The sequence below is a fragment of the Mobula hypostoma genome, chromosome 15 (assembly GCF_963921235.1).
Source record: "Mobula hypostoma chromosome 15, sMobHyp1.1, whole genome shotgun sequence".
Classification (NCBI taxonomy): domain Eukaryota; kingdom Metazoa; phylum Chordata; class Chondrichthyes; order Myliobatiformes; family Myliobatidae; genus Mobula; species Mobula hypostoma.
The window spans coordinates 67,557,905-67,570,427 of record NC_086111.1 but is presented as its reverse complement, the minus strand read 5'-3'; the positions used below and the strand labels follow the sequence as shown (position 1 = coordinate 67,570,427).

At 39.7% G+C, this 12,523-nt stretch overlaps 1 protein-coding gene across 3 annotated transcripts in view; it reads right to left on the bottom strand.

The window, feature by feature from the left end:
- ip6k2b (inositol hexakisphosphate kinase 2b) overlaps positions 1-8,636 on the bottom strand; it is a 32,313-nt gene extending 23,677 nt beyond the window's left edge. Inside the window, exons 1-2 of one of the 3 annotated variants that reach the window (XM_063068222.1) lie at positions 8,488-8,621; positions 7,398-7,606 (exon numbers count right to left, since the gene is read on the bottom strand). The gene's annotated coding sequence lies outside the window, so the exon portion shown is untranslated. Of the gene's footprint in view, positions 1-7,397; positions 7,607-8,171; positions 8,440-8,487 lie in introns of those variants that run through there. The other 2 variants (XM_063068221.1, XM_063068223.1) reach the window with 2 other exon arrangements.
- Positions 8,637-12,523: the final 3,887 nt, after the last annotated feature.

Here is a 12,523-nt window from a genome sequence, read left to right as displayed (position 1 = left end):
GAAGAATGGGGTGGGGAATCTCATAGAAACCTACTGAATATTGAAAGGCCTAGATAGAGTGGATGTGGAGAGGATGTTTTCTATAGTAAGAGAGCCTAGAACTAGAGGGCTCAGCCTCAAAATAGAGGAACGCACATTTAGAAAAGAAATTTGAAGGAATTTCTTTAGCCAGAGGGTAGTGAATTTGTGGAATTCATTGCCACAGACAGCTGAGGAGGACAAGTCATTGGGAATTGTTAAAGTGGAAGTTGATAGGTTCTGATAAGTAAAGACATCAAAGGTTACGGGGAGAAAGTAGAATGGGGTTGGGAGGGATAATAAATCAGCCATGATGGAAGGGTGGCGCAGATTTAATAGGCCAAATGGCCTAGGTCTGTACCCATGTCTTTATGGTCTAGTAACAAGCCCTTTAACCCAATTGCCAATGCCAACCAAGATTCCCATCTAATTTGATCCTATTGTACGTTAAACTATGCAACATCTCCATGTAGCACTATATCACTAATACAGAAAGACCTCTTGAGGTCAATACAACTTTAAAACTTTCAAAGTTACCCAAAGTACATGCAAAAATGTTCAATTCTACCCATATTCCAAAAGCACATTTTAAACATTTTTCTGGATCAAATCAAATGCAGAAGTACAAACACACGTTCAGCGGAAAAACAGTCAGTGCTAAGCACGAAACTTAATTCATTACTGCGCTTTGTTTCCTTTTTTGGGAGACTTAGAACTGCTACTTCCTGTTGAATATATTTTGCAAAGCTCACCAACGCCTCTAAAGAAATTTGGCACTCTCCATCAACCGTTACCAAATTTCATTGACACACCACAGAAAGCAGTCTATGCAGATGCGTAGCGGCTTGATACACCAGCTGCTCTGCATGTGACAGCAAGAAACTTCAGGGAATTGTGGACACAGCTCAGCACATCAGAAACCTGCTTCCCCTCTATGTCTCTATACTTCTTGCTGCTTCAGTAAAACTGCGAGCATAATCAAACCCCCATCCATCCCAGACATTCTCTCTTCTCCCTTCTGCCATCAGGCAAAAGATACAAAACTCTGTAAAGCAAGTACCATCAGACTCAAAGACAGTTTCTACCCCACTGTCATAATACCTCACAAGTTACCTTGTTATGATCATGCCCTTGATTGTTTACATGCACTGGAGCGATTTAGGAAGTTTCTTACCTTCTGCCATGCGATTCCTAAATTGACATTGAACACATGAACACTACCTCACTTTTATTTTTATATATATTATTTATTTTTGCACTATTTTTAATTATATATACATCTTACTGTAATTGATTTACTTATTTATCCTTCTATATTATCATCTTACATTATACAGCTACTAAGTTAACAAATTTCACGACACATACCAGTAATAATAAACTTGATTGTCCGTTTTTGTAAGCTGTTAAACTTGATTCTACATTGTTATTGTTTTATCTGTTCTATTTCAATGAACTATGTAATGTACCATATGAACAGTATGCAAGATACTGTATTGTAGTACATGTGAAAGTAATGAACCAAAGCAGAACTTCACTATTTTGCTCTTTGCATTTATTTATACAGTACCGTACAAAAATCTTACACATATAACTAGAGTTAAGAATTCTGCGCAGTACTGTATTTGTCAATGTGGAATGGAGGAGCAAGTCTGTAAATCAAAGGATGTTGAGAATGGTGAAGGTGCAGCGGCATGGGAGGGATGTGAGACAGGTGGCAGGGAAGGAGTGCCAGGGGTGGGGGTGGCACAGAGACACTCAGCCCTGATACACCAGGCAATGTCAGTTGATTCCAAACAATTAGTTTATTGATCATTACAGAACATCTCTCTCTGGTGCTTCCTATGAATATATTCCCCCCCGCCTTTCCCTTTTCCCAACCATGATACCTTTCTCACTGCTCCTTCCCACTCTCAGTCCACAACAGAGACCCACATCAGAATCGGGTTTATCATCACTCATGTCATGAAATTTGTTATTTGTTATTTTTTTTCCAACAGCAGTACAGTGCAAAAGTCAGGCATCTTAGCTACACATGTGCCTAAGACCTTTAAACCAATTCTAATGAAAAATCTTGGTTCCAAATTTTAGAAATAGGTCATGTAAAGTTATTTAGAAATAACATGCAGTGTAGACCTTATAGGCCTTTCAACTTGTGCCATTTAACCCTAACCTAATCAAAGGACAAGTTACAACAACCAATTAGCCTATCTGGTAAGTGTTTAGACTAGGAAGAAACTGAAGAAACTCAGGGAAAAACCACGCATTCCACAGGGAGGACACTCCTTACAGAGGACATTGAAATTGAACTCCAAACTCCAATGCCCTGAGGTGTAATAGTGTCGTGCTAACAGCTATGCTAGCATGGTGCCCCAGTTTGAATTATAAACTAGTGTACAAGCTACAGATTTCTTCATAGACAATAGTATATTCACTAGTATATAGTCACTAGTATTCTAGTATAGTCACTAGAATAAACAAAACCAGCAACTACTGAATATACAAATTCAAAGCTCATCTATTTAGAAGGCTGTGAAAGAACTGAAGAATCACATCATGACATCAGTGACAAACACATTTTGTATCTACCTAGCAAAAGTTAAGCACCTTTTAATCAGATCAAAATGTATTTTATTTCTCTAAGTGCCAATTTAAAGCAATTAGAAGTCATTCACCATGGTTAACGTTACTGAGTTTAATCCTATATGTTAAACATTAAGGATTTCAAGTTGCCAAATTTTCCCAACTCCAGATTTTTAATTCAAACAATTAGTCTATATCCCATTCAATGAAATTGAGGTATAAAAAGTAAAAGAAATCAAATTTATTATCTTATGCATATGCATGTGTTTAAATATTACTTCCAGATGAGACAGACAGTGTCTTGGGATAAACCTGACAGCAACCAATAAAATATAAATCAGCTTGTAGGATGAAATGTGCTACTTATTAATATGAAATTATATTGATACAGGTGTGTCTATTTTGAAAAATTTTTCACAATCTCCAAATCGTAATCCAATACAAGCTATTTTAATATTCATTATTAAACCTGCATATCTAAACAAAGTGAAAATAGACACAAATGGAGAATTGAAAACATTGCCAAATAACTGTTCACTTCTATGTGCAACTGAGATAGAATGACCAAAATTAATACTCCTTCCTCTAGATTCTATTTCAGCATTACTACTTGCAGATCTATTTTGTGAAAAGGTTGTCCTTTGCCAGTTTCAGATATACAGCCAGAAAATAATACATCCTACATTATCTAACTAGCCTCTTCAAACTTAGGATTAAAAAACTTTTCACAGATATAATGGAACAAAAAAAATCAATGTGAAGCCTAAGGAAAAGATATTAGGAAGATTGAGTAAAAATCCTAATAAAATGTTGGCCTCTGAAACCAGTTGTACAATAAGAATTTCAGGGAAAATGGCGCCAGCAGAAAATGCATCAATGAGGGAATAGGATGTGTTAAAATTAAAAAGATTAGTCTAAATAAATCAGACACAGCAAGACAGATGAGACAATACAGACAGTAGATATAGAATGAAATGCAGTAATAAAAGCATTTAAGATCAGACTAATAAAAGTGAAAGGATATAGGTAGAAGCAGTTGGCACTAGGTACATTTTAAAGAACAGGAAGCCAGCTAAAAGTTAACTGGGGTGAAAAAATGAGAAAAGAATAGCAAGTTAATGGAATTAGTGGCAAGGATACTATAATTTCCAGAGGAACCAATGATGATGACATGAGTCTTTGATATTCTAAGTGAATGAAATTATCACTATAACAAAAAAAATGGGAAGAGAATACTTTGGAGAGGGTTGGCAAGAATTTGCAAAGTGGTTACTTTGTAGACATCAGAAACTAATTAAAAATACTCACAGGAATTGCTGTTAAGAACAATATTCACATCAGGAACAGGTAACCATTATGGTCAAGTCAAGCAGGATAACAGAGACAATGCTGGAGATGCATGAAAGTATAATTCCAGTGCACAAGACATTAACAATTAATATTGTGGTTGATTGTCCCAGGTATGATTAAGTGCAAAGGCTGTAGTCATCTTGCAAACTGCATCACTAGATGTTATGACGCTCATGCAAGTTTGAAAACTGGTAAGGTACAAATTTTACTGAATGGAAGATTAGACAATATACAAGCTCTAGACATTTACTACCAACAATCCAGTCAATATCCTGTATTAAGGATAGCAACTCCCAAGTTCTTTTTAAAAAAGTTTGGAGGAAGCAGTTCAACAAATATAAATGTCAGTCAATTACTGCAACCCCATAATATCAACAAATGTATCAAGTTAAATAATAACAATTAACTATTTAACTTGGCAAAAAAAATACAATGTGCTTCTATTTGGTAAAGTGCCATCTGGAATTGATGGTAACAACTTCATTTCTGAATCGATGTGTCACAATAAGTGCTGCATGTGTAATATTTCAGCTTTCCCCCTGAGGAAACGTCAAACATCAAAGGACATTAGATCTGAAGTTTCCTGCAACATCCTGTATGTGCAAGACCATTGATCACAAATCAAAGTGTTTTTTTAAACCTTTTAACATACAAATTAAGAACAGGGGTAGGCCATGCAGCCCCCCCCCCCAGTGTTATTAAATATGATCATACTTGCCATGCAATACTGTGTCCAACCTTCTCTATTGTTGCCATGGGGGCAAATGCAATCCTGAAGCCCAATGATGGGGACATTGAATTTTCCAATTTCAGGAAACCCCATATTCCCTTCCCACTTGCAACAGTCCAGGGGTTTTCTGCCTTTGTCCTCCCTTTCATCTCTCTCCAACCTTGCTACCTAGACACATCACCTGGTTCCATCAGCCCATCCTCCACATATCTACTTCAGTTTCTTTCCCACTGGCTCACCTTTCCCATCCACTAGCCCCCCCCAGTTCAAAATGCCAATCATTCTTCCCTTACCTATCTCTACCTATCACCTACTTTCTTTTGTCTCTACCCTCCAAAACCCACTGGCTCCATATGCCTTTTTTTTCCTTTTTATGTTTCCACCTAGCATCTACCAACGTATCTTATTACTCCCTCATCTGGTTCCATCCATTACCTCCCAGCCTCGGTTTCACTTTTGTTCTCACATCTAGATACGCCAACCCCAAGTTACAACTTCCTTCCTTACAGAACTCACAAAACATTACGCAAAAATCCAAAATACAGAATAAAATTTGCTTTCATGGAACCTGTATGAAATAAATAAATAAACCAGTCTCTCAATTTGAGTTTAAGATGCATGTGCTGATAACACTGAAATCAGAATCAGGTTTAATATCACTGGCATAGTCATGAGATTTGTTATTTTGTGGCAGCAGTACAATGCAATACATAATTTAAAAACTATAAATTACTAATATATATATAAAAATAAAAAATAAGCAGTGGGGCAATAAAGCAAAAAAAAGCATGGTTTCATTATCCATTCAAAAATCTGATGGCAGAGGGTGAAGATGCTGTTCTTGAGTGTGTCTTCCGACTCCAGTATCTCCTCTCTGATGGTAGCAAAAAGACAGCATCTCTTAGGTGATAGGGACCCTTAATGATGGAAGGCCACCTCTTGAAAGTAGCAATATGGAGCGCTTCGAAGGTAAGCAACCCCTATAACACCACAGGCTTTTGAGGGAGGGTATCAACAGGAAATTGGCTTCCCTTCCTTGGAACTCTAAGCTCAGAGGCTCAATCCAAAACGCTGATCAATCTTTTGTTTACAGATGCAGCTAGGTGTACTAAGTACTTACAGCAATTTTTCACTGGCTCTAGATTGCAGCATCTGCAATAAGCCTCTGGATTATAATTATATTCAGCCAACCAAATATTTAACACAGAATTGTTCAGCTCAGATTGAAATCAATTCTTCATACATTGATAGAAAACTGCAGATATTCCACATTAAGTTCAACTTTAGGGTCTAAATAAAGACTCCAATGTAGGAACAGAGTTATTTTTTGATATCCATTTAAAGCTAACAGTGACCTGAATCAGGTTTAATATCACCGGCATGTGTCATGAAATTTGTTGTTTTGTGACAGCAATACATAATAATATGAATTACAATAAGCATATATGTAAAATTTTTAAAATAGTGAGGTAGTGTATAACACAAAACAACATAAATGTCACATGCTTTAACGGACAGTGACATGGCAACTGTGGAAGCTAGTTAGTACAGGGGAAAGTACTATGAACAGATAGGAGAGGTCAGGAATGGTACTTGCCATCAAATATTTACATGGGACCTTTAGCAAAATATGGTGACATGAAGCACCAGTCTCACTGAAGAAAGCAGCAGAGCTATAAACACACAATTCCTGAACTAAGAACCAAATCAGAAGCACTCTGCATTTAAACAACATGGGTAAACTTGTTTTAATAAAGGAACTCAAATCTGATGAGCTATAGAGATATAACCAATAACTAACAAGAAAACAATTACTTCAAAGTAGATCTGTATCATTCCAGTGGGTGTTGGGAGTTCAAAGTTCCAATATCACCTGTAAGGAGTTCGTACGTTCTCCCCATTGAATGTGTGGGTTTCCCCCCACAGTCCAAAAACTTAATGGTTGGTAGGTTAATTTGTCATTGTAAATTGTCCCATGATTAGTTTATGGTAAAATTGGGGGTTGCTGGGCAGCACAGCTCAAGGGGCCAATTCTGCACTGTATCTCTAAATGACACCTTTCTGAAGTTGTATTGGCAGCTTCACCTCTTATACTGACAGGTCACCATCACCGTGCTTGTACAATTAGCTGTGACTTTCATTCAGTAGTGTTGTACTGGCACCAAAAACTAACAGCACCAAAATTTCAAGGCAACATCTTCCAGAAGTGATGCCTCAAAAAAAGCCGGCATCCATCATTAATGAACGCCATCACCCAGAACATGCCCTCTTCTCATTGCTACCATCAGGGAGGAGGTACAAGAGCCTAAAGGTACATGTTCAATGGTTCAGGAACTACTGGTCTTCCATACAACCTTGCCCAGGCCTGCGCCCTGGAAACCTTCCAAGGCGCAAATCCATGGTCTCATGAGACTAACGGATGCCTATATATACACCCACACTTCTTACTCTAAGTTACAATTCGAATTATGTATTGCAATGTACTGCTGCTACATAACAACAAATTTCACAACATATGCCAGTAGTATTAATCCGATTCTCATTGTTACCATTAGGAAAGAGGTACAGAAGCCTGAAGGCACAGACTCAGTGATTCAAGAATGGCTTTTTCCCCTCTGCCACCGATTTCTGAATGGACGTTGAACTCATGAACACAACCTCACTTTATTAATTTCTGTCTTTGTACCACTTATATTAACCAATAATGTATACTTACTGTAATTCAGATTTGTTCTGCATTTATCATGTATTGCATTGTACTGCTGCCACAAGATTAACAAATTTCATGAGAGATGAAACTGATTCTGATTTAGATGCTGACCGTCGAACCAGAGCACAATGGTGAGAGCTTTGCAATCAATTCCAGCACTGGGTTTGTAACAGTGATCAGTGACTGTAACAATGCCTTCAACCAAAGCAAAATGCCTGCAAGAAAGTTGCATTATTGATTAGGTAAAAAAACAATGACAAGAATTCTAAAATACAGAAACATTCTCTAAACTGGTCGAGGTTGCATTTCTTACTATAACAGAACCTAATCTAATCACAGTCTCAGCCAGCAATCATTGCCCGAATATTTTTAATCCACCACTTACTTGTATTATCGGATGAACTGTAGAGGCTAACTTTACATTAGAATGTGCACTTGCAGTCAGCTAATCTATGTAAGAAAGTAACTGTCAAAAGCTTTGTCTCTATTGTGTTTCTTGAATTTACTATGAATGTCGGCAAGAAAATCAATCTCAGGGTTGTATATGGTGACATATACGTACTTTGATAATACATTTATTTTCAAATCTACGTCCAACATACAATGAAATTTCCAAGTGCATTCAAGGAAAACATAAAATAAAATCTGGTCAAATCTACTAAATAACTCGATAAGAGATTTAAGTCCAGCCTATTATTCATGTCTGTTCTTTAATCTCTCTGAGATAGAACATGGAAGCAGGGAAAGAGGTTTTTTAAAAATTTTTAAAGAAACACTCACAATGAGGAAAATAAACACCAATGGAGAGAAAGACGTCCCATCATTTGGAAAGAGAGAATGAGAGTGAAACCTACTGCAGATAATGAAGATACACAAGATAAACAGCGGCAGGTCGATTAAATTTAAGCCTAGAGTGGGAGGAATAGTCCGAGGTTCGATCCAGAGATGAAGGCGCTCTCAGCCTGTCACTAAGCAACCGAAGGAATGAGGAAGGAAATACATAATTCATCCCAGACCACCGTTGTTTAGGGGATTTATTTAACGCGGGACCCTATCCTGCCATTTCCCGGGTGTTTTTGTGGGTCAGTCTCCTTACCGTGATCAGGACGGCTCCTTTTATGTCTCTTCCACTCACACGCCGCACCTTCTTTGTTCTCTGACGGGATAAAATGGCCGCCGACTCTTCCCGTTGACAACGGCACTGCCGCCTCGTTCCCGCACCGCGGGCTAGGGGGCGTGGCCAACCGCAAACCCACCCCGCCTCACCGCTCCCATTGGACGCTGATCGCGCCTGCGTGCGGGGTCCTGTGAATCCTCTCGGCTCCTCCGGTGTGCACTAGCAACAGCAGACCGATTGGCCAAAAACGAAAAATAATACAATATCCTATTGGCTGCTCTCAGAAAACATGACGTCATTGTTATCAACGTTATTTCTCTAAGGAATAGTTCTTCCCCTCCCCCTCCAACCTGTTATTTATAGTTTACATCACCCAAGTCCAATACTGTATCTCCTCTTTAAATCTACACGGTTACTCTTTCGGAATGATAAGTAGTTGTGATCCTTTCCTCAATCCTAAATCAGTATTTGGATTTAATTTTGTTTATGTATGTAATGTTTCATGCAAAAATTAAGCAAATCCACCTTCTGTGCCTTTAAAGTACCACACCATCTTCACCATTCAATGTTGGCAAGCTTTGAATGAAGAAGAAATTATTTGCACTCATTTACTCATTGGCATTCACTTCGCGAGGACCAGAACATAAAAACAAGGTTTGATAAGGCATTGGTTGGTCACGCCTCATAGCGAGCGATTTTGAGCCTCGTACCTAAAGAAGAATGTACTGCTTCTGGAGAGGACTGAGAGAATGATCCCTGGAATGAAAGGCTTGCAGTACAGACTGTTTTATGTCTGGGGCTGTACTCCTTGGAGTTCAGAAGGATGAGGGGAATGGGGACATTTCATTGAAACTTATTAGACACTGAAAGGCAGAATTAGTTTTAATATCATTGGCATATGTCGTGAAACTTGCTAACTTTACAGCAGCTGTAAAATGAAATAGAAACATAGAAAATAGGTGCAGGAGTAGGCCATTCAGCCCTTCGAGCCTGCACCGCCATTCAGTATGATCATGGCTGATCATCCAACTCAGAACCCTGTACCAGCCTTCCCTCCATACCCCCTAATCCCTTTAGCCACAAGGGCCATATCTAACTCCCTCTTAAATATCGCCAATGAACTGGCCTCAACTGTTTCCTGTGGCAGAGAATTCCACAGATTCACCACTCTCTGTGTGAAGGAGTTTTTCCTCATCTCGGTCCTAAGATGCTTCCCCTTTATCCTCAAACTGTGACCCCTCGTTCTGGACTTCCCCAACATCGGGAACAGTCTTCCTACATCTAGCCTGTCCAATCCCTTTGGAATTTTAAACATTTCAATCAGATCCCCCCTCAATCTTCTAAATTCCAGAGAGTATAAGCCTAGTCGATCCAGTCTTTCATCATATGAAAGTCCTGCCATCCCAGGAATCAATCTGGTGAACCTTCTTTGTACTCCCTCTATGGCAAGAATGTCTTTCCTCAGATCAGGGGACCAAAACTGCACACAGTACTCCAGGTATGGTCTCACCAAGGCCTTGTACAACTGCAGTAGTACCTCCCTGCTCCTGTACTCGAATCCTCTTGCTATGAATGCCAGCATACCATTTGCCTTTTTCACCGCCTGCTGTACCTGCATGCCCACTTTCAATGACTGGTGTATAATGACACCCAGGTCTCGTTGCACCTCCCCTTTTCCTAATTGGCCACCATTCAGATAATAATCTGTTTTACATGATAAATAAATATAGAGAAAAAATGGAATTACGTTAAACTGAATTCCATATGTCTACTAAATGGTTAAGATAAGTAGTGCAGAAAGAAAATGAATAAAAAGTAGTGAGGTGATGTTAACACGAGGAATTCTGCAGATGCTGGAAATTCAAGCAACACACATCAAAGTTGCTGGTGAACGCAGCAGGCCAGGCAGCATCTCCAGGAAGAGGTACAGTCGACATTTCGGGCCGAGACCCTTCTTCCTAGAGATGCTGCCTGGCCTGCTGCGTTCACCAGCAACTTTGATGTGTGTTGAGTGAGGTAATGTTCATGGGTTCAATGTCCATTCAGAAATTGGATGACAGAGGGGAAGAAGCTGTTCCTGAATCGCTAAGTGTCTTGCCTTCAGTCTCCTGTACCCCTTCCTGATGGTAGCAATGAGAACAGGGCATGTCCTGGGTGATGGGGGTCCTTAGTGATGGATGCTGCCTTTTTGAGGGTCACTCCTTGAAGATGTTCTGGATACTACAGAGGTTAGTGACCTTGATGGAGCAGACTGAGTTTATAACCCTGCAGCTTACTTCGATCCTGTGCGATGCCCCCCCTCCATACCAGACAGTGATACAGCCAGTTAGATTGCTATTTACAGTACATCCGTAGAAATTGGCGAGTGTCTTTGGTGTCATAGCAAATCTCCCAAAATTCCTATTGAGGTATAGCCCCTGTGTCATGCCTTCTTTGTAGATGCATCAATATGTTGAGTCCAGAATAAATGCTCAGAGATATTAACACCCAGGAACTTGGAATTGCTCACTTTCTCCACTTCAGATCCCTCTATGAATGTTGGTGTGCTTTCCCTCGTTTTACCCTTTCTGAAGTCCACAATCTTACTGATGTTCAGTTAAAGGTTGTTGCTGCAACACCATTCAGCTAGCTGATACATCTCGCTCCTGTACGCCCTCTCGTCAGCATCCGAAATTCTGCCAACAATGGTTGTATCGTCATCAAGTTTATAGATGGTATTTGAGCTGTTCCTAGCCACATGGATGTAGAGAGAGTAGAGCAGTGGGCTAAGCACACGTTCCTGGAGTGTGCCAGTGTTGATTCCCAGCGAGGCTGATCAATTCTTAATTATTAAAGAGATTCAAGATCTGCTGAGGGGTAAAGAGGAATCTTGCGGTCCAAGTCCATAGCTCACTGAAAGTTTCAACGCGGTTTGATGGGATAGTAAAGAAGGTGTGCAATACAACCAACACACATCAAAGTTGCTGGTGAACGCAGCAGCCCAGGCAGCATCTCTAGGAAGAGGTACAGTCGACGTTTCAGGCCCAGACCCTTCGTCAGGACTGTGCCTTCATCAGCCAGAGCAGGGAGTATAAGAGTCGGGAAGTCATGTTGCAGATAAATAAAACTTTGGTTAGGCCACACATGGAGTATTGCGCACGATTCTGATTGACACATTACGGGGATGATGTGGAAGCTTTAGAAAAGGTGTATTAGTGGTTTGCTCAGATGTAGCCTGGATTAGAGGGTATAAGCTACAATGAGAGGTTGGACAAAGTTGGCATGTTTCCTCTGGAGTGTCGGAAGCTGAGGGGAGAGCTGATAGAAATTTATAAGAATATGGTAGAATGGACAGTTGGAATCTTCTCTCCCAAGGAAAAAATGTTAAATACTAGAGGACATGCATTTGCGATGAAAGCAGGAAAGTTTAAAGAAGATGTATGAGCAGCTGGGGTATGGTGGAAGCGGATACAATAATGACATTTAAGAGGTTATTGGACAGACACATGACTGTGTAAGGAATGAAGGGCTATGCATCAAGCACAGGCAGATGAGACTTAGTTTAATTCAAAGATTCAAGATTCGAAGTACATTTATTATCAAAGTATGTATAAATTATACAGCCTTGAGGCTTATCTGTTTACAGGCAGCCACAGAGCAAGAAATCTGAAAGAACCCAATTAAAAGAAAAGAAAGACCAACACCCAATGCGTAGTGATAGAGGGGAAAAAACACAAATCATGCAAAGAACAGAAGCAAGCAACAGCATTCTGAACCAAACTGAGTCCATAGACCCGAATCCCCAGAGCAGCCGACGTAATTCGACATTGAGTTCAGCACCGATATCGTACTCAGCATGTGCTGCGTTGCTCTATGTTCTATGACCTATGACATGAATTTAATTCATTGATGGGAGGCTTCAGTATGTTAGCAATCCTCTATCTGATTCATGTTATCATTATTGATTCATTATTGGTACAGAAACTGCCCTGCAGTGGACAGGAGGGCTCCAGAACGGGTTGTTAAAACTGTCCAA